This window comes from Oxyura jamaicensis, chromosome 5 (assembly GCF_011077185.1).
Source record: "Oxyura jamaicensis isolate SHBP4307 breed ruddy duck chromosome 5, BPBGC_Ojam_1.0, whole genome shotgun sequence".
In the NCBI taxonomy this organism is placed as follows: domain Eukaryota; kingdom Metazoa; phylum Chordata; class Aves; order Anseriformes; family Anatidae; genus Oxyura; species Oxyura jamaicensis.
This window is the reverse complement of record NC_048897.1, coordinates 52,368,931-52,395,233: the sequence shown is the minus strand read 5'-3', so window position 1 is coordinate 52,395,233 and position 26,303 is coordinate 52,368,931. Positions and strand designations below refer to the sequence as shown.

General features: G+C 42.8%; 2 long non-coding RNA genes across 3 annotated transcripts in view; one reads left to right on the top strand and one right to left on the bottom strand.

The window, feature by feature from the left end:
- The first annotated feature begins 787 nt into the window (after positions 1–787).
- Positions 788–25,012, top strand: LOC118168431. The gene is made up of 3 exons (XR_004751561.1): positions 788–798; positions 13,053–13,065; positions 22,459–25,012. It is a non-coding gene; the product is annotated as an uncharacterized LOC118168431 (long non-coding RNA).
- LOC118168430 overlaps positions 24,779–26,303 on the bottom strand; it is a 47,147-nt gene continuing 45,622 nt past the window's right edge. For both annotated transcript variants that reach the window (XR_004751559.1, XR_004751560.1), the window contains one exon: positions 24,779–25,540. This is a non-coding gene — a long non-coding RNA (uncharacterized LOC118168430). The remainder of the gene's footprint in view (positions 25,541–26,303) is intronic.

Sequence of the window (26,303 nt, the reverse complement as noted above, 5' to 3'; positions counted from 1 at the left end):
TGAGGGTACTAAAAAGCTCAGAATCAAGACTCACTGAGCTCCAACCTTTTTCTCCTTTGCTTTCTCCCCTTTCCTCACCTCTATTTCTCTTCCACCTAGGTTTGACCAGAAAACAACCTTTTCATTCTTTCCCAGAAAAACTGTCTCTGTCTGTCATTATCAGCTCTGGAAAATAGAAACAAATGGTTATTGGTGTAGGGTGATGCTTTCTGACGGTTTGGTGTACCAAGTAGGAAAAGATGCATCAAGAACAAATCTGTATGCTTTGAAATCGCTACTACCTACCATCAGGCAAAGATGTGAAGCATACTGAAAACCCAGAGAGGATGAAGTTCACCATGTTTTTGACATCCACTTTGCTTTCAAACATTATAAATGTCAAAAAACTTGTAAGAGCTTCCAAAAAAAAACAATAATAATGTGATTACTTGTGACAACCTAGATTTGAGTTAACTGGAAAGTAAAAGGCTTTAAAATAACAAAAGTGTCAGAAAAAGAAAGGCATCAGAATGGCCACTTTCAGCACAAAGACACATCAGGACTGAAGGGACAAAGAAGCAGGTTCACCAGGAGGGCTTCTGAGAGGAGAGAAATCTGCCCTAACATGGTGATGAAGCATAAACGGCATGGAACACAGATGTACGACCAAGTAAGTGCTGAGAAAGGATGGCCAAAACATGACTGCAATGGCCAGGATTTTATGGGCATTTAGTAACAGCAACAGCCCTGGTGCTCCCAGTCTGTGGGGATTTTACTTACAACAGTGGGGTTTTCAACTTCCAACTGCTGCTGCAGCTCGTGGCCTTGCAAACACCAGCACCAGAGTGGTACACAAATCAGGCCTTCAGAAATGGTTTCTGTCTCGCTTTTTGGAGAGTGATTTATGATGATCAACACAGAGGCCATGTTGTGAGTGTGTATGAAGGTGTATTTGAAAGTTGGGTTTGTAGCTTCCCCCGACACATTTCACTTGCCAGCTTTTAAGGTCTAAATGCTCGACCTTCGCTCTGAAGTGACAAGGTAGTGTTTTATACAGGTGGGAAAGAGCTGATCTAAAGTGGAGTGAAGGCAAAAGTTACTTTCGGTATATTTGTAAACTAATGGGTATTGTGACTGACTTATGAAATTGCTTTCAGCAGGCTCTGCTCATGCAGTATCTTAAAATCTATCACTACGCTAAATTCTGCCTCAAGTTCGTATTCATAGCCTAATAAAGCTGTCAGAATAAAATGTTTGCAAAAGAAATTTCCATTGAAAGTTGCCTTCTGCCAGAGTTTTAAAAGTACAATTGTTTTATCCAAGTCCGTGGTAGCAAAGCAAGTAAATGCAAATTGATTTGCAGGGAAAATATGTCAAGAGTGTAATTCTCGTTCTTCAAGTAAATGGATTTCTTTTAATAGGCAGAGAGTTTCAGAGTTATTAATTAAGACGCTGCAAACAGGAGAGGAGTTTGTTTTAGAAGGTTTGAGATCAGCAGCAATGTATTAGACTTGACACCAGTGGTTGGAAATTTTGGCATAAAGCTTTGAAAAAGATCTCTGTTTTTCTTTATTCTGTGCTTCCTATATTTTGAAGAAGAAAAAACCTGTCCAAGGAAAGGGGCAACCTTTCGGTCTACCTTTAAAACCTTGCAATATTCTTTTGTTAAGGAAAAGAAAAAATTAAATATAAATAAATAAAAAACAGATGATAAGCCAGACAGCAAGAAAACAAAGAGAACATCTCTTTTACTGAACCCAAAAGGCACATTTCTTGCCGTAGCTGTGTTCATAAGAACACAGCTGGGTGGGAGTCTGAAAAGCATTAAACCTCTCTGATGATTTTCATTGAAATGGTCATCCTGAAAGTTCTAACACAGCCCTCACCGAGCTATAGGTAAGAAGGCTTATTTTTCTTATTATTACTTTTATTATTGAAGAAAAGTATTGAGTTATAACAAGTTTAGTCTAAGTGAACCAAATTGTGTTCGCTACACTCAGAGAAAGAGGGCACCGGGAAAAAAATTACACCACACTGAGCACAGCTAAAACAATACCACAAGCAGATTATATGCTTCAGTCACTGCTATCAGCTTTCACAGATATATCTTTAAAACTGCAATATATATTATTTTCTTACAGCTCCAAAAGTCCAGAATTTAATTTTAATTTTGCTTTAAACTTCAAAGTTTACAGCCTCTAGTTAAGGGGTAAAATTGGAAAATATTATGCCACGAAGCAAGAGAAGTATTAAGAACTAACATGTATGCTTAAAATACCACTTCTGTCATATTTTTTAAGCCAGATTTATGATCCTGAGGGTGTGAGTCACAAGTTTTAATTCCTGTATTCAACAAATTTATGGAGAATAATAATAAATAAAAAATAAAAAATAAAATAAACAACCTTCTTTGGTCTTGTTACCACTGCCAATCTTTTCTAATTGGGTACCAGATATCATACCTTCCCATTTGGCTGTGATAGTTGAGCTGGAAAAGCACAAACCCACCAGTAAAGCCGTGTGGGCTGAACTCTCGGCACTCCTCAATACCATGAAAATGAGAACTAGGAATATTGGTGCTAAATACAACTTTTATTGATTAAAACTGCCTTATTACTTGAGCTATGGACACAGATAATAAATTACTGCAAGATGGGCTAGACTGCCTGTAATTCATACACCCCAAAAGCAAACTGGAAGCAGAAAAATTTCCAGTGTGCTTCTGGCACACGTATGTCCTCATGGTGTCTGCCTCTGCACGGGGCTGTGCTTCTGATCTTACAGCAACTTTATCAACCTTTTGCTGTTAAACCAGTAATGCTAATGCCACCAGGGATGCTACTTGTCACAAAGGGGGCATAGCTACTTGACCTAAGGAAAGTTGTCTGTGCCATCACAAAGCCGAATACTTGCTTGGTGCATCCCAGTATTGCACCAAAAGTGACCCTTCCCTGATTTCCCAAAGGCAGAGTATTTATTAAAGACTGATGTCCTGGAGGGATCCTGAAAACTTTGAGAGATTCTGTAAGTATCTCCAGCAGTCCAGCAGCTCCCACCCCATGTTATCCCACAGCCACAGCTTCAGGGCAGCCTCCATACCAAATATAACCAATGCTAAATGGGAGGGATGTCATCAAAGCTGCTGTCTTCTCCCTGAAGGCAGCTCCCTAATCTTCTTGACAGGAAATTATCTAGGAAAATGAAAAAAGACACCTACAGTGACACTGCTGAATACTGATAGTATCTAGTTTCAGAGCCATGGCAGACAGGCTTGTGATGTGCTGGGAAAGAAAGTGAGGTGCCGATGGCTCTGGCTTCCCTGCACCCCTGTAAGTCTGCACCTCAAGACTGGATTTTAGGAATCTTGCTATAAAAATAACACAAAATGCCCTTGGGCATTAATTTGAAGATAGGCGCTTTCATTTCCAATGCACTGTCATTGTACTTTTTTTCCCCGCCGTGTCAAGCCAACAGGGAGCTGAACACATCAAATAAGCAAAGCCGAGTTTCTTCGGGACTGCAGAGATGCAGGTACTACCCAGGCTGCTGCTGACAATGCAGCAGATGGCTTTCTTCTGGGTAGATATCTCTGATGAGGTATAATGGTTATACATTAATAATGCACCTGGTTGAGGCAATACGAAGAATCGAAAGGGCAGATTATCATTAGCCCCATGCAGCAAGCAGGTACCAAGACTGCAGGTCATTATTTCAGCTTGTCCAAATGCTGCTCATCTTAATAGTAATATATAGCTAGCATGTACTTTGTGCAGCTGTGTAAAACCTATTTATTTCGGTGTATGGCTCAGCTGCTGCCATGTTGGGTCTCAGAGGCCGTAGTGGTTTTAATTGTGGGTGAAGCGATCTCTGCACGCAGCAGTTGTGAAGTCATTTTAAGGGAAAGGTGCAATCAGTCGGTCATTATCGAGCTTAAGGGCATGGGAGTTTCAGCCACTTTACTGCAGAATCTGTTCGGTTTCTCTTCAGTAACAACACAGCTATCATTTCTCCTTGATTACTTTATCTCATTTTAAAGGGCTGTGTGCCTGTTGAAATATTGATAATGAGAACTTTAGAGCGAAAATAAATAAATAAATAAATAAAATTAAAAAATCGCTCTTTTAAGCTTTCCTTATTTTTGGTGGAATTGTTCCTTCCTTTTCAATGCAAGACCAAGTATTTCCAGAAACACTATTAATTATGTTCCTTACCCAGTACTTAATATTAAACACTGTAATACTCAGAGAAAATGTAGAGCAGAGGAGAACTGCAATATTATACCTAAATCTGCCACTGTTCTAGTTGCTGTTCAGAAATGTAGTGAAGCAAAGAACATGATTCTCATTTTGCTCACTGAGGAATGGATGGGGTTCCTACAGAAAGCACACAAAAAAAAAAAAAAAAAAAAAAAAAAAAAAAAAAAAAGCGACCTTCAATTTTTTTCCTCAGAGTTTGGTCTTTTGTCCTTATTCCCTGCCAAGACCCTGCTCTGTCACTCAGACATATATTTTGAGAGACATTCTGCTTCAAGTTACAATTATTTTTGTTTATACTTGTAAGTATTTTCTCGGTTTCTGGACAGTTCGGCAAAAAGATTAGATTTAATTGGCATGGTCATGCATGAAATTATTTCTTTTCAGGCAAGTAATGTTACCAATTGACATCAAGAGAAGAAATTATTAGCTCTAAGCTGGTGAAATGTATGAAGTTAAAACCTTTTTGACTCTACCATAGCTACAAAAGTTCTTTGGCATGTTTCTGTAGGAAATAACCAGCAAAATTTTAATTTCTGCCTGAGTTTGTAAGAGCGGTCTGCCTTTACTAAGAAAGAAACAGAAATAAAATATTCTGCCTCAGTAAGGAAACCACACCCAGGTTTGCTTTTTTGTCTTAAGGCTTCCAAGAACTGGTCAAAAGAAAAAGGAGAGAGTCAAGAAGTCCCCTACAGACACACAGTTATGGGGGGACAGGAGCCAGAGGTGGTTGCTCAGGACCTGGCTGTGCTGTCCAGCCAACCGGCATGTGTGTTCCCATGGCATTTCTGCAAGAAAAGTCAAATCCACAGCCCATGAGCCCCATTTCAGGGGATACTGTTGAACTGCTGTAAGTTTTTGTTTCAGGTTGCTTCCTGTATTAAACCCTGAGGTCTTCAAGTATCTGATTTCTCTGTAAATTCCCTGCTACTGACAAATACCCAAACACTGTACATTCAGTAAATGATGGAGCCAGGTCAGGCACATGGAAATCCTCAGTTTGGTTTTGCTATAAGACTCCTATAGAGAAAATAAGCTTTTCCCAGAAAAGACTGGCTATTGCATCTACACAGTTCTAGGTTATCCAGACACAGATTATAGCTAATAAAAGCAACAGATCTCAAAACTCATTGGGAAATTGATTTGGAGATTATACTAACTGAATGCATAGCATGATCTGATTCAAGACATTAGAGATAATACAATCTGTCTGCACACACATTGAACAGACCTGAATTTCCAGGGACCATTCTGCAGTGATCTATGAGATGCAGAATAAATTGGAACTCAGGGAAGCACGTTCCTGAGAGCAGAAATTGGGAGTATCTGTCACAGTAGTCTGAACCTCTGGAAAAAATAAATAAATAAATAAATAAATCTCTGCAGTTTAGTCAAGAATTACCTCCTAATACTGTCAAAAAATGGTTAAATGCAAGTGAATCTACTTTGTATCAACAAAACGATGTGTCTAGCTTGCTTTCATGGAGGCAGAGACAGTTTGCATTACTACTGTTAATACAAGAAAGTCAAGTAAGATTGAGCTGTGGAAACTAACTTGTTTCCTGTGCCCTTGCTACTGCAACTGAACACAGTTCAGTTTGGTTGTGCATCCAACAGCAGCACATCTCTGTGTCGGCAATGAGAATGGAAATTTCCTGAAAGAGCTCTTTCCTCATGCTATATGCTATTTTTCTTGCTGTTTTGTTGGATTACAGATACAATGAAATGCACACCCCCTTTGGTGAAGAAGGCTGGGGCATTAAGAAAACAAGGGTATCAGCTTTTGGAGCATGGTTGAGTAGAAGAAGGGAGCAAACCCTCTGGTAATATTAGGGTAAGGAGAGTGACTGATGTGAGGGTCTAAGAGAAAGTAGTAGGCTGCATTCAAATAATATTAAAAATGGTGATTGGTGACAGCCAACACAGCTTCACTATGGGCAAATCATGCCTGACAAATCTGGTGGCCTTCTACAACAGGGTCACAGCACCTGGAGCTGGAGCACCTCTCTTACAAAGAAAGGCTGAGGGAGTTGGGGTTGTTCAGCCTGGAGAAGAGAAGGCTCCGGGGAGACCTTACAGCAGCCTGCCAGTGGCCAAAGGGGCTGCAGGAAACCTGGGGAGGGACTAGGTCAGGGGATGTAGTGATAGGACAAGGGGGACTGGTTTTAAAATAAAAAGAGGGTAAATTTCAATTAAAGAAAATCTTCACAACAAGGGCGGTGGCAAGTTGCTACACCATGGCAGGGGGTTGGAATTAGATTGTCTTTAAGATCCCTTCCAACCCAAACCATTCTATGATTCTATGAAAAATAAAGTCCTTTGATATTGAGGCTGGATCCAGACAGACAACACAACAGACACGCATGGAGGACCTTGAAGAACCATCACGTCTACCACAGTTCCACTTTGCAGATGAAAACCTGCTGCTAAGTGCAGTCACTATCGGGTCACAGGTTATGAAACTCCAAGATTTTATTATAAAGGTACCTGGAAAGCAATTGCAAATCTAAGTTCATACTTCCTGCATCCTTGAAGACAAGGAGGTTCTGCACTTCCTCAAATATTTTATCTGCACGAAACCCACATTACGTAAAACAGTATTAATAACTTCCCAAACACTATTCCGACCTCCAAATTGCAATATTTCATTTCTTTTAAGTCACATCTTTGGAAGTTATTGTAATTACTTGCGTGACATTCATATTTTGATCTGGCTGAAAAACATTGGGCAAGTACACAAGACTAGAGAAAAACAGTATTATTAATGGTATCTAATGACTTACTAACGACAACAGATAGAAACCTTTGGCCACTGCTCATGGTAGTTGTCTTTTTAGTGAGATTTCAGGTAGTAGATCATGCGTAGAAGTAGAAATTCTTTTAAGATAAACTATATGGCCATTACAATCCTATTATGGAAAATCAGGCAGAATTCACACATGTAGACTAGAAATTATCTGTACTGTCATCAATCATGCTAGTTTATGCCAAACAACTTTTATGCTCCTGAAAGAATGAAGGAGGAATTAAACTCTTCATTTTTAATACTAGTGATGGCTATTCATTAACATGACTAATATTAATGAGATAAAACATAAAGATGCTCTCTAAATAGCAAGGATTAGAGGAATTTGAAGTAAAAAAGAAAGGGAGATTAAATATAAATTTAAAGAAAATATTAATGTGCTTCTCTCACAAGGGTCTTGCAGTTACTCTGCTTTAGCCTAAATATAGCTTTGGACTGCCAAACAGGGTTCATCCACTTGTCTTATAGCCTAATAGAGGATACATGGATTGACGGGTGAGAGATATTCCCTGTAAGAGAAGTCTGTTTAAATGTGGCCATGGCTCTTCCTCTGTATTTTGCAGTCTGTGGGGCAGTAAAGTGGAAAAGGACTTTGGAAAGTCGCAGTCATTGCAGGGTGCTGGAAAGTGTTATGCTGCCTTTGGGGTTTGACAGCTTGTGGAAGGGATGCTCTGTAGATCCTTCTGGATGAGATACCCATTACCAGCTTGTCTGTAAGTACCGGGCAGCCGCTTCAGAGCCCTTGAGTGTCCTGTTCAGCCACATGTACGTACCGCAGGTACAGTCCTACCACTCTGCAGCCTAACAAGTCCCCGTCTTCCAGCAACAAATGGAAAGGAAACATGAAAAAGCATCACAAGGTTACAACTGCAATCAGGGCATGCAAGACAGGCAGTTTAGGATCTTTACTGAGCTGGCCTCTTTATAACCCCTTTTTCCCAGACACCAACGTTGACTGCCCTCCTTAACCTGCTGTGAGATCGCAGCTCAGCAGTGGAGAGATTGGCCTGGGGAGGACCTGGAATAAGAGGTCAGTTTTGTCAGTTGTCCCTCCTCTGATTTTCCTCCTGCACCACTCATTGGCTGAGGACCACAAATGTGCTCTAAACTGCAAAAATGACCTTGAAAATATTCACTTCTTCACCTGCTTGAGACTAAGGAATGATTGCATGCACCATTCTTTTGTGATGACCATGCTTAATCATGAAATGCAACCTTTCTGTGCCCTATTTCTTTCTTTTCATTCTAAGCCATTTGCAACAGGGGTCACCATTACCTGTCATTACCCATGTGTTTGCTAAAAGCAAGTAAGCCAGGGGACTTAAAAAGGGGGAAAAAAAAAAAAAAAAAGTCATTCAGGTAAAGGAAGACATACTTTATACTTTTACAGATCTTTCATGCTGCAGCTCATTCCGCTTGGTGATGTCCCACTTATATCCTTTGTCACATAAGATTTTCTCACTAAGAAAAGAAAGTTAGTTAGTTCTTCGGAAGCTATGTATAAAGAGGTCTTCCTCTAGCTGCAAAACAGCTTTTACTTTGTTGATGCACATGTTCTGAAAAACTTACAAAAATTGAAAAAAAAGAAAAAAAAAAGAAAAAAAGAAAGTTGGAATGCAGATGCATGTCATGACAGTTAGACCTGTACTTGAAAGCCTTCTGATTAAAGGTAAAGCCTCAGATTAATTTGCAAATTTCTAGGTAATTTGTAATGATTAACTATCTACATGACCCCAGCTAAGACCAAGTCATGAACAGAGATGTAGGTTGCTAGAACACTGGGATATAATGTTAGTAACTTAATTGCATTTCTTATTTTTGCTCCTATTGGTGTATTCAGGGATGCTGAGCATGCTATTTCCAAAGCTCCTTCTTGATTATGGTCAGAGACAGCAAAATTCATTACAGCTGTGATGCATCCTCCTTTTGGTATGGAATTTGGGAAACTTCAATTGTATATACAGCGACATAGCACTCTGCACTTCTGAATGCTGCATGCAGTGGCTGAACATCAAAGCAATTCCAAAATCAATGGCACAGCTCAGAAGGAATAGCAAAGCTTCGGGGGAACAGCATGTAGACAAGCAAAGATACAGAAGCTGAGTACTAATCACTGTAACTCAGTCCCTGGACCACTCCTAAAGAGAAGTTTCTGTAGCATCTTACACATGGCCACATGAAAAAAAATGTCCATTTAAATATAAATGAGCATCTCTGTCACTGTGGTTGTTGGGGTAAGATGCAGGTATGAGGGCAACATGGACAGGAGCCTAAAAATGGTGCTGCCTTCCCATCGTGTGCCATGGAGCTTGCAATAGGCCGGACAGTGAGAAAAACAATTCATCTCTCTCTCCCAAAGGAATCTGTCCAGTAATACACACAGATGTAATTCCACCCCAATGACGCCCAAAGATGAAGCTTGTTTTTAGTTCTTTTCAGTCTTAGAGAAGAAAAATAAAAGCAAGAGGGGAGCGCTCAATGGATGGAGAGAAAACAAAGGCAAGGGGGCTACACCAACTTTGTCAAGGGTCCTGAGGCCACAGTAGGAGTTTATCTGTTCTATTTCCTGCTATTTAATTTTTTTATTTCTATTTATTTATTTATTTTCTATTTTATTTTTAATTTTAATTTATTAAAAATTAATTTAAAAATTATTTAATTTAATTTTATTCCCCTGTATTTCCTATCTGTATCTATTCCCTATTCTCTAGGGAACCTGCTTTGGCAGGGGGGTTGGACCCGATGATCTCTCAAGGTCCCTTCTAACCCCTACAGTTCTGTGACCCTGTGATTCTGTGATTTGTAAAGCACTGCAGTTGGCTGTGAACACCCAGCATCCTCGTGTTTTACATGTTTTATTTTGGCCTAGCTCTGGTCCTGTGCACTGAACACCAGCCCACAATGGCCATGTGTTTGGTGCACTCATTTCTGAGTTACACCCCAAAGAAGATCCATTTTCACATGCCAAAAACTCTCCAGAGCTCAAAAGTGCAGTAAAGTGAGGATGATCAGAGACTTGTTTAAAAGTGAATCGCTTGTCTGAACCAAACATCTGAGATCTGTGCAGGGCTGAGTTCAGCCACAATCCCTCGAGTCCAGCCTGACACCTGAGAATCCACCTTCTCTTTCTGCAGCTGCTGTTTGTACAAGCACCACTTCTCAGCACGCCTCTAACTCAGAATGATTTCCTTTGAATTAAACTCTGTGTTCAAGGTACCAGCTAGGAATATTTTAGAAAAATACTGGAAGTCATGCATTTCAAAGTGAGCTAATATGAATATACTATACTTTCTCTTATGCGTCTTTATACATAATTTGTTCATCTATTTGTGTTGTCACACTGTGGTAATAACACGCTTTCATGTGTAGCTCATACAAAGATGTTTCAATATGCTACTTGTTAGCACCACAATACGATGAAGAGAAATGTCTCTAATTCTTGACATATAAAATTTCCTTCCTTTTTAAACAGTAAAATCTGTTTAGCAGCAATATATTTTCAGGGTTTTTATTTATTTTTTTCTCATATTGGAGAAAGAACGAAAAAAAAAAAAAACACCAACAGAGAGAATCTACCGAATTTAACAAAATTAGTAAGCAAGAAACAGGTTTCAAAGTGTTTGATTACACTGCCACACATCTCCCTCAGCCTTCATTTCTGCAGCACCAACCAGATGAGCATGCTTTGCTCCTGAAGCTAGGCACAATTAATCAAAGCAGTTAAAGCACAATTAAATTAACATTTTACAAATCCTCCTGCTAACCTATTTAACTTAATAATCCCATGAAATATCCAGAGGAACAGATACCCAATGCACTTGCAGCATGTTCAACACCGCCATGTACAATACCATAAATGCTGGATCTGCACAAACCATGGAGTAGCAATTCCAGCAGACCAAGGATAATTTACCTCCACTGAGGATCTGGTTCAATTATCCTGACCAGAAATAACTTGCAGTCAAGAGCAGAGAAATTCCCAGCCTGGAACGGAGCCAAACGTCTTACTTCTAGCAGCTACCAGCAGAGCAGACTTTTAAGAGCAGTTACACGAAACCCCACTAACAGACAGGTGGAATAATCTGCTTCTGACGATAAATTTCATGCTAATCCTAGAAAATGGAGGTTGGTTTAAATGCATTTAAAGGGGATTCCCCCTCCTCCTTTAACTATAAGAAATCTAGTTTTTTTAATTATCCAGCAAAGCGAACCCGGTAATGCTGATTCTGGCTTTAGTCACATTTTGCTGTTGCATAGGCCCAGTATAAAGTGCATAAAAGAATATGTTTTTCCTTCTCAGCCTTCCAGTTTCACTGAATTTCCTCCCATTCCAGTGCTCATGCACCAGGGGAAGGATGCTTCTGTTAGCAGCCTGTGCCCCTCAGACCAGCTTTTACAGATAAACTCACACCTTGTGTCCTCTCCGAGAACAAAGGTGTTTTCAGATGCTCTTCAGAGAAGAGGCTTTCTTACCGCAGCCTTTATCGTTTGTGTTGCTCTTCAAAACCCTTTCCAGTTCTGCAATATCTTTTTCACAAATACCACACAAGGCTCCCACTGAAGCCATACCATTGATTTCAAATGTTTTGTGAAATTGCCCTTGAAGGTCTTTCTCACAGCCATTTTTTCCACCACGACCTTGCTTCAGTTTTTAGGTTTTTTTTTGACGGCCCTGAGCAGAGACTTTCACCACAGCGTCCACACTGACGGTTTGGTCCTGTTGCTGAAACAGGAGCGTTATGTCCTCCTTAAACACCACATACCATTAAAGTTTTGCTTCAGCTGACACTTCAGCTTCACATGCCAAAAATCTCCTTGTGTTCAGATCTCTTTGATGTCCCAACAGTCTTTCCTTAACGTGGCTATCTGATGGCAAGGAAGAAATAAAAATAAAATAAAAATTTAAAAGTTAAGATAATTTAAAAAAAGGTAAAAAATAAAACATTTTGCTAGCTCAGAGCTTACCTTTCCAATTATTATCACTTATTAATACATTTCTCAGTGTTTTGGGGTGAATTACTAAGAAACCAATTAAAACACGATCCCTTGGTACAGAACTTTGCAGCTTCCCTCTAACCCTTTTGCCATGATGAGAACGAGCTTGCTATGCTCAGCCCTATCATCGAGTCCTTGCTTGTGATACTTCTCCCTGAAGAGGTGGCCAGCAGACTTCATGACTAGGGAGCCACAGTCCCATTTTGCCCTCTCTCTGCTCCTGTTCCCTCTCCTTGCTAGGCAGAGGTTTGTGTCAGCTCCAAATTACAATGCAGAGGGCTCCTCCGTGCTTTGTGGCTTCTGCAGCTTGCATTTCCTTGATATCCATACCTGGAAAAAGGCCAGCCCTCATCTCACTGCTGCAGCAGGAGCTACCAGAGAGCCACCATCATTTCTCTGCATTTTTTTCCATTCCTGTGTGAAAGGAGAGAAATCACCTTCACGATCAGTTGCGAACTTGCATAAAGCTCACAAGGAGTGGTGCACCAAGAACTGCTGAATATACAGAAGGCACATCTGGCACAGAAAGTCTTTGAACTCAGAAGAGCTGGAGACAGGAAGAGCAATTGGGGTAGAGTATCAGATTTAGCTAGGTTTATTTTTCATGTCCTTCTCTGGGCACTCATTTGTGGTCACTGCTGGAGTCAGGAATATTGAGGCAAATGAATCTTTGAACTTGACCACTGGACCCATTTTTGTGTTAGATTGCATTGTTTCCTTGTGATAAATCCTTGACAGATACGTCTCACTGTGTTGTTTTTTAATATTTCTTTGCAAACCAGCATAGCACAGGCAATTTTTGAGGACCAACACTACAGCTTCCTTTTCCCTACAATGCTGTCTTGAGACTAATTATTTCCTTCTATTAGCATCAACATTTTATTTTTTATTAACAAAGAAGTGTAGGTCAGATCAGCCAGTTTTGGAGGAGACTATTTTTTTTTTTTAATGAACCATGTCCTGCTCAGTTAAAGCTGTCCTTTTCTAATGCAGACTGTGAAATATTCATTTCTTAATAGCAGATCCAGCTCTGTCCAAACCCAGGACAGTGTTATGCAAATAAGTTCCCCTTTTTTCTGCAGACATCATGGAAAGGAATTCCAATGCTATATGGTAAAAACTTCAGAATGTTTAAAATATGAGAATATTATAATTGTAGTTTAGTATGCTAATGGGAACTGGGAAGAATTAAAGTAATTTGCCATATATTACTAAACCTGTGACAAGGTAATATGGGAGTTTGGACATCATTATTAATTGGAAACACAGCTTAGAATTTATTACACATAACTCTAAAGTGGAAACATTTCTTGAGACTGAGTTTAATAAACTCTCCAAACTGGGTTTATCTTCTTAAATTGTTTCTTAAAAACAATTTCAATCACACACAAGAAAGAAAGAAAGAAAGAAATTGAAAATGTCATTAATTGAAGCCATGGATTTTATTTGTTGTTCTTAATGCTTCAAGGTGAAAGAGTTGGAAATTGGACTCAAACCATCACTACTAACTATAGAAATTCATTGCATATAGCCACACATTATTAGGTACACATTTAGAGAAGTGGGCAATGTCCTTCAGAAGAGTTTCATCTAATCCTACCACATTCCGTTCGGGTTCCTGCAAGTCCATCACCATGAATCCCACTGCCTAATCCCTCTGCATTATGACGTCTAGAGCCTCCCAATTTATTAAGTGCCAGTACTTTAATTTAAGGGATGTTTTTAAAACCAATTTTGCTAAGCCAGTGCAAGACTCCATGCAGATAATCTCATATTAGCTTAACCCAAATGTTTTACTTATCTTTTGTTGATTGGGAAAAGCTTTAAGCAAAATGCCATCGGCCACTCTTAAAATGAAGCAAGTTTGCCTACAAAAGGTTAAGTGGTGGTTTTGCCAAACTGATGCAATCTTTCCTCTGGATAAGCAAATCTCAGCTTGTGAGCTACTTGCTGAGCTCTTATTTTGGGGTTTTTCCTCAGTACCCATCCCCTGTTTCATCATGTGCTAAGGGAGCACCAGCAGTCTGGAGCTGCAGACAACCCCCTCCAATCTTGGCCAGCTCCAAACCCATCAGCTCTCGCCACAGCCACTTATTGCCTGTTGCTGTGGGTGTGCATCCAAAGGTCAAGTGAAAATGCCCCAGAGATGGAGCTGACAGGAGGTGGAGAGCCTGACAGGCACAGGTGTTTCAAAAAGGCTGATGTTGCTGAATTATTTTTGCTATCTTCATGCACTCATCACCTGTCTCTGTGAGATGCAAAGCAGTTCATGCCAGTAGACAGGAATACTTTTCAGGCTCACAATGGGACTCTAGCCCAGGCAATAGCATAAAGAAGAGAGCAGGAACACATCACCACAGGCACGCAGAGGCATCTGGAGCTAGAACTGGAAGAGCTGAATCATAAAGGGATCCGGACAAACCCACACAGGTTGGCATTTTTGTAGAGATCAGTTGTAGGGAGTGGAGCAAGGGCTCCGAGCCTGCTCTTTTTGCATCCTGAGTTAGTGAGCCCACATTAAACCACACTGATTTATCACCTCAGATTGGCATTAGTATGGTAAATTCTCCATCATGTTCACAGAGACATGCACACCTTCTTCAGTAAAGGATTTACAAAGGAAATAACACGTTTCTGAAGTCCTGATCTTTCCTGGTAATTCCCAAAGGATGTAATAAAACAAACCAAGCCTATCGAAGTTTCTCATCTCCTCTTGCCTGAGATGGGCCAGCCCAAGGAGAGGAAGGTGCAAAGCCTTGGCTGCAGCAGGAGCCCTCCTAGAGGAAGAGTTACCACCCTCCCTTGCAGGGCTTTTCAAAGTGCTCCTCTCAATTAGCAAACTCTTGGGTTATTAGAGGAAAAGGAAGACATCCAAACAACTCAAATTCATGTCCAGTTAGTCAAAGCACATGAATGCTAATACACAGATGTGTCCTGTGAGTGGTTAAGAAGACAAAGAGCCAACACACAGAGAGACCCAATGCTTTTGTCATCATTGGTGATGTTCCATATTTTAACACACATATATTTTAAGTCGTATTATCTTCACACTATAAGGGGGAAGCATTTTCAGTGTAATCATACACAGGTTCCTCCTTGTTCACAGGAACTGAAATAAAGCCTCTCTGTATTTCTCCTATTTCTCCTGTTGCCCAAGGATGCAAGATACTTTCTTAAATTGCAGTTCTATCTCTGGAAAAAAAAAAAAAAAAAAAAAGAGTTTTCCTGAGCATTGCAGGGAGCTTTTCTTTACGATCAATGTGCAAAAAGAGAATGTCATAACCAAAATTACAGCTACTCAAGAGGGAGAAAATAAAAGACATGAGAAAGCATGAAATCCAGGACTGGTTCAGCAAAGACAGCCACAGCTATAACCTCCCCAAAATGAGTGCTGCCTTCCTTACTCCTGGGTGTGTGTGAAGAGAACATCCGACACTTTTCTGTGAGCCACCAGGAATGAGCACAGGTAAATGTATAATGCAGCTTGAAACCTCGTACACAGCTGGGTAACAACCTGTATTTTCTGCTACACAAGCTATCATCTAGCTTGTGACGGAGAAATGAAACAGAGATCTCTTTCTAAATATAATAATAATTAAAAAGTCATACATTTGAATATTTTTCTGTTTCTAAGTGTTACAATACCCACATGCCGCTCTCATCCCTCCTTAGCACACAGGGACTCTCCCATATCTAAACATGCGACTCCCACTTTATCTTGTGCTTCAGATGCCTATGCAAATGTAACGAGATATTGAATCAACCCAAATTGCACTGAGAATTTTCCCCCGATGCTCTGGCAGTCCTGATGCTTATGCACGAGTCACCTCAAGTCTGCTTGGCGTGGAGCAGCCGTGCCGCTCTCGCGGATCAGATGTCTGATGGAGATATTGCTTCTCGTCCCTCAGGACCCTGATCAGCAGCTCCAATTTGAAGAGCTGCAGAAGATGTTTGGGAGCTAACAGAATCAAAAATTGGTCCTGGTGAGTAATGTATGGCAGGAGCTGCAACTTCCACAGGTTTAACTTAAATCATTCTCCGCTGTGCTTTCCCCACAGTGTTTTAACGTGGATGCAATAGGACTTGAAACGTCCACTGACTTATACTGACAGTTTCCACTTGTTTTTCCAAGGTCTTCCTGAAAGCTAGAAGAGGTTTCCAGTCACTGAAGAGCAGTGTGGTTCTTTTCAGACCACAAGATTAAAAAAAGAAAAAAAGAAAAAAAAAATGGGGGGGAAGGGGGAGTGAGAAAAAACCCTGAAAATCAGGAACGCTTCAATGCAAAGAACTGAGCGATGAACTAAAGAACCTTTGTCCACATTTCCTTTCTACAGTCCATCCTTTATCTCCTCAGCATCTGACCTGATGGCCTCAGCTCTGGGACAAAGCCAGACCAAGGCCGTTTTCTGCATCCTTGCAACACCCACCCCTCTCCGCTGGTACCCCTGGCTCCCCATCCCCAGCCTGGCTCTGTGCCCTCTGGGGCTTTTTGCAGGTTCACAGACCAGGAGAGAGGGAGAAGAGGCTCTCACCACCCTTTCCCCATGGGTTAAGGGGCATCAGAGGGGCTCAACCTGGAGCGGCTCTCAAGCACACTGAGCATCGTGGGGTTTTGGAGACCTCAAACATATTTGCAGACTGGGGTTTCATTGCCTTTGAACAAAGTGCTGGGATTTTGAAATTGGAAGGGATCTGAGAGGGTGCGAAGAGGCTGGTGATGGATGTGCACAAGGATTTCCACCTCTCCCGAGGCTCAGTCCTTGCTGCTGAGGCAGCTGGTGTGCAGGGCTCCCGGCTAACTGGAGTCCCAGCATGTTGCTGCTGTGCTCACACCACCAAGGCAACAACTTTGCCAAAGGGACATTCTGCTCATTTGCTCCTGGCCACTCTCCCCAGGCTAAAATAAGGAGCTCCTTCAGTCTGCAACCAGATGTCAGAAAACAGAGTTTCTCTGGAGAACAGAGCTCCCCGCCTGTGACTGCCACCAGGGCCGTATTGCCACCCCCCAGGGACCCTTCCCAGTCCATTCCCCCCTACAGTGAAGGCACACAGCTAAGCTGCTCACACGAGCGGTCCCACAGGGGAATTTCTGCCTCCCTCAGCAGTTCCCTGCCGGTTCCCCAGTCACAGATCTTGTTGGAAAAAGCACTTTGTGTGTCAGCTGTGCCATGTTTCAGCTCAATGGCACATTTGTTTCAAAAACCCTGACTTTGACTGCCTCGAAATTGCTCTGCTGACACGTCCCTCATCCTGCTCCTAACAGTGTGCATCTTTCAAACCAGGACTGGCCAAAAGAGGAGGGGGGAAAGTATCTGAAAGCAAACCTTCCATCTTGTCTAAGTCACAAAGCACAACTGCTGACGGAGGCAGCTGCTCAGAGGGAGTTAAACCCAAGTCTCTCTACACAAATAAAAGGTGTGAAAAGCCCCGAGCAAATGAACAGTTCTTCCACTGTGTCTACAACTGCAAAGACATCAAACCACTTGTAGGAGAGCCTGTCCCTTGCCTCAGCACTGGCTGACATCAGGAAGCCTCCTCCTCCAGCCTGGGCACACGCGGAGCTTTCTCCTTGACAGCTTCGTGGGCACACTCAGCAGCTGAAGTCAAACTCCCCTGCCCCCAGCGCTGTGAAGGTTAAACCCCAGGCCAAATGCCTTACTTTCTAAACACATTTCCCTCAAGTTGGTAACTTTTCAGAGCGAATAAGGCAGCAGAGGGTTCAACTGTCAGCCACGTCACGGGCTGTTAGAAAACGTGTCAGTGCAGGGGAGCGAGCCAGCAGGTGAGTCTGTGGTAACACGGCGTTCGAGACGGGGAACGTCCCGGGATCGAAAGGACACGCAGGAAATGTTAGCAACCACAAACAAGGAATTCTCTTATTTTCCACTACAGCTTTCCAAATTACAACACAAAGATGCAGGTCAGATCCTCGGCTGCCGTGAACCACCCTGATTTAGCTGACTACCAGAGACCTCCGCAGAGCTGAGGGTGGCAGCTTTTGTCTGGGACTCGAGCACCTCATCGCCTGCCACGAGCACAGGCTGCACTCACCAGATACGGTACTATCTTCCACTTCCCTGGCTGCCAAGGTCCTGAGTACAGCATGGCCAATGTTCATCACAGTTGGCCAAGCAATCGCTCTTTTTTGTTGAGATACAACAGGTTTTCAATGGGTTTTGATAAGAACCTCAGATAACCACCTCCAGAAAAGAACCACCTAACCAGCTGGTGGAGGAGAGCAAGTTCACCTTTTCCATCCTCTCCATGCCCCCCAGGAAGAAAGAGCCCTCACAGATTAGACATTAAAAATACAAATGCGGCCTTCTGCCCTGTCAGAGGAACAGCATCCCTCTCCCGCTAGCAGCTGTCCTGCCTGGGGGCTCAGTAACAGAAGGGCAGGAGAACCACAGATGAGGCAAGGAAAGCTTACTGTGTCTGGATCTGGATGGTGGTCATTACCAAGGAGGTCTCCTCTTAGCAGGTGAAATTGGAAGGGATTGAATGAGTTGTTCATGTTCATGTGCTAGGTGGGTCTGCTCTGAACAGACCAGAACTGCCAGGTGGAGGAGTGCTGTCTCAGAAGCAGGACCCCAAACCTCTCAAGATGATAATCAAGCAGGGTGTAACGTATCGCTGTCTCCCTGAAACAGACACCTATAAATGCCAAGAGCTGCCAGCAGGGTGGGATTTGTTCCAGTTCTGAGACATAGTCTGCAAGGCAAGGAAACCTGCAAGATACAGTCAGCCTATATCATCTAAAAGTAGCATTTTCTCTTTTATATTTACCCTTGCTCTTTGCGCCTGAGATATCAAAAGTGATGCATGCAGACAAAGAAGACGCTCTCAGAAGCAGAACGTATCAGTAAACATTAAAAGTAGCCACAGTTTAGGTAGAAGAAGGGATGTCTTGCTGTTTCTGAAAGACAGTAAATATCTGAACATGAACTACAAAGCTGAACCATTAACCCGTGTTACATCAAAAACCAAGTCAGCATATGGGTGGATGCTCTATCTACGGTAGCTTAAGTTAAAATCTTGAAAAAAATAAGACTCAGTTCCAGATCTGTGTGAAAGTCTCAGTATTAGCAAAGACGCAAAGAGAAGTGAAACGCAGACATTATAGGGGAGGAACCAGGACAGCAACTAACAGCTCAGTTAGTGTGCATTCAGCCACCAGGATCAAGCAATTTTGGGAACAGTGCAAGGTCAGCAGTGCGCTGAGCCACCAGCACGAGGCAGATCACCCAAATCACAGACAGGTGGAGAGCAAGGGTGTAAACACAAGTGCTTCCATCCTGCCCGTGCAGCAGCACTGCACCGCAGACGTCTGCACAAGAAACGTGAGCAGCAGCATTACCTGAGCCAGAAAACCAGCAGTCACATCAACACTGACATCTCCTGACACACAGCCGGCTCTGTGCGTTAGCAGAGATAATGCACAAGGATGGTGTGAGGTGCTGGCACAGCACCAAGACCCGTAAACATCTCACACAGGCACAGCAGCACGTGGGGGGCAACCTAGATGCACTTTCCAGCAGGTTACGTGTTAACAACCTCTGACCCAAGCAGATGGAGTTCAGTCAGGTCTTTGCTGGCACTTCTGTAATCACCTCCTCATGCCTCAGGCTGGAAGACTTGGGGTTTGGACCCGATGATCTCTTGAGGCCCCTTCCAACCCCTACAAATCTGTGGTTCTGTGAAGACAAGGACGTCATTTCTTTGCGAGCTTTGACTCAAAACTGGCCTGCTGTGCTCAACCCTCCTCCACCAGCCCCACTACAGAAACCATCTGGGTTGTATGAGCTTAGCCCACAGCTATGCACACCGAAGGCACTTACGCCTTCTTCATTGCAGACAAGGAAAAGATTAATTTTTAGTATCTAGCACAGTTTGGGTGTACAGATGGAGGCTTTAGCAGTTTGTTATGCTGCAAAAATTTAATCCTATATTTCAGGCCAAGGATATTGCTTAGTGGGTAGGGCTGCATACATGCACAGTACTGTCTGCTGAAAATAATCAATTAGGGTGTTGGGTTTGGTTAGAGAAGCTCTTTTATGTGAGCCAGATACCCTCCAGGAATTCCTTGCACACTAAATTTCTGCAGAGAAAGAGACACTTCATATAAATTGCCTGTATGGCTTCAGGTCCCCAAAATGGCAGAGCATTCACCTAACACACCCCGTGAGCACGGCAAAATCAGAGTGATCAAGAATGCCCATGTACAAGGAGTCAGCAAAAGAGCAGTGTTCAAACAGAGAATTATTTTGCTTAGTTCTGAGCATCTGATACTCTGTGGGTGAAATATGTTTTGCACACACATCTGCAAAAATGGAGTATAGCATGTTTTAATTATTATGCTCCTCAACCATGAAGGATGTATTTGGGGAAGATGGCCTTAAATTCACTGCACCTTGTTGTGTAAGGTTCTTCACTGGTCTTTGAGGTCTGAACGGCTGAGTCAGGATATCTTTCCTCTAAGCTGAGGAAAAAGAGCATTAACTTAAGGGTCAACTAGAAGGCCAAGGAAAAACTATTAGCTTTGCTTCTAATCCACTCCCAGAATGATTAAAAACCACGGATCTGCAAGCAGCTTCTTGCAGCAGACCCTTAGTCAGGTTTGAGATGTACTCATTCACATGTACTCTCACACTGGTCCCAATTTCCCCCTGCACACTGAATTCCTCCGATGAGCTCCACGGATCAAGAGCTATTGTTTGTATCCAACACCGTCGCAGGACAGCATCCTGGATGCTCGTGGATACCGCTACCACTTGTTGAAGTATCTAAAAGTCGACCCCACTGTTTCATGTCTATGAATTGGAGCTTATCAGAGAATTCACCGGCTCAGCATGTAGATGCTGTCTTTTCCAGACATACTTTAGCGGTTCAATAGTGACTTTAGCAACTTGACTCTGTGTCAAGCCTTACCCTGAGTTCTCAACCCAACGCATTCAGTTGCCAGGAGCATTAAGGTTGTCATACAGAAACACAACAAAACAGAACAAAAAAGGCACTAGTCCTGTGTGTGTTTCCCCCCTGGTTTGCAGATCAAAAGAAACAACCCAGCCTTTGAAAACTGAGAGCAGATCTGCCCTTTTTCAATCCATCACCTTGGCAACCCAAGTCACAGCCAGTGGACCACTCTAACTGCCAGACACCAGCCCCACAGCGCTGTTCAGACCCCAGGATCTGCTGAGGTCTGCTCGGTCACCCCACAAAGGTGAGGGTGATGGGCAGCTCCTTCCAAGGGCACATCCTGCTCCCAACCCACTCGCAGAGCCACGCAGGATCATGCACATGGAGCCCCATCCTTCCCAGAGGTCTAAGGCAGGCAGTGGGGCTTATTGCATGATAATCAATGCCCACCCTCACAGGTCCTCCTGCAGGAAGGCATCTCCCTGAGCTTCCAGCACCACACTGGTGGTTTCGTGTTTCTCAGCACACAGGGAGGAGATGCTGCGTCTCTGTATCTGCTCGTCGGAGAAGCTCCTAAGCAAAAATCTGCCTGCTGATGAGCTGGAAAGGCACCCTCAAAATAGCTGGAACAGTGAAAGAGAACAGGAGAAACAACAGCAATGCAAAAATTTGCAACCTATCTGCTCTCTTCTGATTCAACAGACTTTATGGATGATTTTTCCTGGCTGAGCCTGATCTAGATTACACAGATGTGATTACTAATTACTGCAGCTTCTCTCTGTGCATTGGGTAACAAGTTCCTCATTTCATACCTAACTTACAGCTTTTTCTGCAGTTCGCCCAGTTTCCTTAAAACAACCAAGGCAATTGCAGACACCTTGGTTTGCTGTTAGGGTGAGGCTCTGCAGTCCGTGGGAGATTTGATTTTAAAAGTTTGTGGCACTTTTAAATCATATAAACTAGGCAAATTTCTTTAGTCCAGGTGTAACATCTTCTATGAAAATAGTCCACATTCAAAAGAAATGCACACACTCACCAAAACAAAATCCTTTAAATAAATATTGGTTACAATCACTTATATTGGCTGAAGCCATGCTCCATCAATGCTTCTGGTGCATCAACCAGACTTAATGGCCGCATTGCCATTTATTTTGCTAGTCCTTTCCCTGTCAGATGTCACCAGGGCCCCATCCATCACGATAATATCACCTCCAGAACAAAGTAAGTCAGCACTGGCTGCCAACGTATGACTCCACTTGGCATCAAAGGTCCCTCTCCTTCCCTCCTGTCCTTCTCCACCGCTCCACACCCAGGCCAGCAGCTGCTGCAGACCCTGGCCATGGGCTGAGCCATGGTGCATCAGCCAAGGCTCCCAACAGCAACCTGCTGCTCCAAGAAATGGGAAGTTGGAGGGCTGCCTGAAGGGTAGGTGGTGAAAGCAGGAAACATGGGCTTTGACCTGGACGTATTTTGAAGAAGCAGTGTGCTGTTTCTACCAGGACATACCAGTCTTTGGATGCTTTCTGGCTCCTTGTGGCCAACATCTGGCCTGTCAGCCACCTGCTGGGGCAAAGCTTGCTCTCATTCAGAAGATTTCTGCTTGATAACCAGCATTCTTCTTCTTCCCCAGCTGAATTACCTGCTTATCTGCAGAGTTCCCGTATTTCCAAGCACTCGCGGTGCAGTTTCACAGGCGGTTTTTCAGGTGTAATGCGGCAGTCAATAACCTCCTAACAGGACAGCAAACGGCTCCTGAGAAAAGTTCCCCGCACCAGAGATGAAATATACTTTTTTGACAGATCATTGCCACTCAGGTGCACGAAACAGCAGTCAAAGCAAACTCCTATTTAAAAGCCAACCGAACGCTGATGAATAATATCCCTGGCTGCTCATTGCCTTCTCCTCTGAGCCCTCACTCGGAGCACTTTTCAACCAGAAGTCAAAGCATTTCTAATTTTTAACCATGTTTGTTTCAAATCATTGTTGATACTCATTTTAATTTAATTAAGGTGTTGGTTTTTTTCCTTTTTAACAAATACAGCTCCTCGGTCCCAAAGGGCACGGCACTGTGTGCAGACATCTGCAGGTAATCGGAACGGAAATTCCTCTCCATTCTGCTCATTTTCAAGCCTTTCAAAGATCAAAGGATTATTTTTAACCCAGAGCTTTGTCATTATTAAAGTGGCATTAATAGCTAAAGATGGCTGTTTCCAAACGGTTGGGTTTATATCATGGCTCCGTAATATCCTCACTGGAGGCAGCAGATGACTCAGAGAGCAGATGACTCTGAGTGAAACCTCAGATTTATCCAGATACAGTATCTGGATGGACAGTACAAAGCGATCTGCTGCTGAGGGAGGTGCCAATACCCATGAAATGGCATTGCCCGTTCTGCCAGAACTTACAGTGATGAGCCCCTGAGCACAACGAGGGAGGAATTACAGCACTCTTTAAACAAATTCCCATCCCAAGTTTTGCTTGTAACTGAGCAGCCAGCCACCCTGACCCCAAAGGCAATGAGCTTGCCACCTCCTTTGCTTATTTGTTTGTTTGAATGGACTCAAAAATGTTTTTTAAATGAAACAGCATCTGTAACCACAGCTCTGTTCTGCTGGTACCAGCCCCCAGAGCAGATCTGAATAATGCCATGTCCTCCCCTCAGCCACAAAAACAATCTCTTATCAACATAGCCGTGTCCACACGCCAGCCCCTCCTGCAGCAGCTACTGCATCAGCTATTCACATCACATCCTGACGCTCCTTGTGCGGAAACGTGTAACATTGACCTAGTTTTTCCTGAGGACCTTCATCACCATACGCTTTGGATGGTGCTTTAGAGCTGTGTTTTGGGACCCGAGTCTACACCAGGTAGAAAACAGTCATCTTGGACTAAGGAGGGCTCTGAGCTCCTCTGTGCCCAGAATCAGCACTCAGGACAACAGGAGCAGGACAGGGGGTGGGTGTGTTGTGTTAACCATCTTGTGACTGCATTTCTCATCACTCGACCTACTCCTTTTTCGAGTGTCCTTTTCCTATCTCCCTATTTTTTTTTCTTTTTTTCACAGTTAGAGATTTTCTTCTTTGTTCTCACAGTTCTCAGAAACCCAGGATTATTGTACTACCTTTATTTTTTTCTAATAAAAAATAAAGGGGGGGGGGGGGGGGAAACAGCAGAAATTGGAAGCTGCCTTGCCCTTTTTGGCTGAGATCAGTTGCTGTATGATGGCAGTGAGAAGACCTGTTTAGGACATACTGGGAATTAAAAAAGCCAGCTTCCCACTAGGCCTTAGGATCCCATTTCTGTGATATATCAGGGTTTTGTCTGCCCTGACACATATCATCTATCCCTATTGTCTCCGTATTATGTCGCTGTTTATCATCCATTCACATATTTATTTCCCCTTTCAAACATCATCTAGGAACTGGGATAGAGTTCTGATAGGGAATTTGCTGCTACGTGTGACTGCATAGATTGTCTCAAGGTAGTGATCAAGGATATCAATCTGGTATTTTAATCTGGGTACAGTCATCCCATCTCTTATTTTCATCCAGGAGAATTCTCTTATTTTTTATTTTTATTTCCTCCACTCAAAAGCTGCAGTTTTGCAGAAAGCATTTTTTTTTCCCCTTTTAACTGAATATTTATTAAATCTTATGTCAGCTCTTTTCAAAAATCATGGGCTGAGATAAGAGCAAATAACAGCATCTCTTTTCCAGCCGCTTCTTTTTCATGGTTCTGTGCACTATGTACATCCTGCAAGATGATGAAGAAAATAAACAGATGTATCAGCTCCCTGCAAGCTGACTATCGACCAGGCAAAAGAAAAATGAAACCTTCTGCTAAGATTTATTTGGAATATACTCACAGATTTCAGGAAAATAAGTATATAGAAAGTTACGTCCATCCCCATTGACTCTATGTGTTTACATGAAGGATGCAAAGCTTTCCTATAGAAGCAATGATGCCATGCATTTATTAAACCCAGTGTCCCACTAAGGCTTACGTGTGAGCCATTCAAGAAGGCAACAGTGACGTCCTCTATCTTGTCTCACAGCAAAAAAAAGGGGGGGCTGGGAAGTATGAGGTTACCCTCAGTTTACAGGATGCGAGCCGTCAGTCGGTGCTGATGAAGTGAGCTGCTTCGCTGACTCACACCTACTGCCCAGCGCAATTCCCTTTTGGAGAGTGCCTGGGAGCCTGTGTAATCCATCCTGCCTGAGGCATCGTGTCAGAACCCTGAAAGAGCTTGTGAAGCACCATGAGGAATTCTTATTAAATTGTCAGGGATCTTTGTGCTGGAGTCAGACTTCCAATATTTTACGGCTGACATTGCCTTTTTTACATGCAGCAGATGGGGAGTGCACTGTAAACCATGGCAGTCATGAAGACATGACAGATCTCTGCTGCTACAGCTATTAGTCTGCAGAGGAAAAGCTGCTGCTTGCCCTCCATCATCCTCCATCCTTCAGAGCTACAGATGCAGATGAGGATAAGTAACCGCATGGACCGGGGCTGACCTCCCAGGCAGCGTGGGCAGAATTCACTGTGGGAACACGGCCTGGCTCTGAGCAGGGAGACCAGGCTACGGCTCCTGGAGGGGAGGAAAACCATTCTGCTCGACTTCATGTGCTGGAATCTGAGTGTCTGAACCAAACGTGTCACCTACACGGTCTCTACAGTCAGGGGAGCACAAAGACCTCTGATAGGATATGATTTATGCCATCTGTATGGGATACCTACTTAACGAATCACTCTTTAGAAAGGGATGAACCCCGCTACAAGCTGGAGAGGGATGTGGACAACCAGCTTAGACTGGATGCCCATTTTCTGGGTGTCTACAGTGAGCTTCCTTTGAACCTCTTCCTGGAAGAGTTGCACATAAATATATAAATATAAACATAAACATACATATATATAAGCATAATTAAGTATACATAAATATATATATAAAAATATAAACATAATTAAACATATATATATATTTCAACAAAAATCTTCTCCCTCTCTTGCTTCCAATGACAAAGTATTCAACATTTCTGCCCTCCTTCATTCACCTGTAGCACAGGCTGTAGACTTCTAGCAGGCAAAGCAGCCATTTGTCTCCTGGCTGGGAAATTCAGGGTTGGAAAATCACAGAATAGATGGGGTAAGAAGGGACAGTCACACTTCTGATGGGAGAGTTTCTAACCACTGAAGCGTCTTGTAAAGCAGAGTGGTAAATTCTCCAGCCTTCACACTCTGGGTGATAGAGCGTTTTTCAAAAATAGCAGGTCTGTTTTAATCAGAAGTTATTGGGTTCCACGCAGGTAGCATTGTTAATGACAGACGGCCAGTGAACCGAGGATGTCAAATTG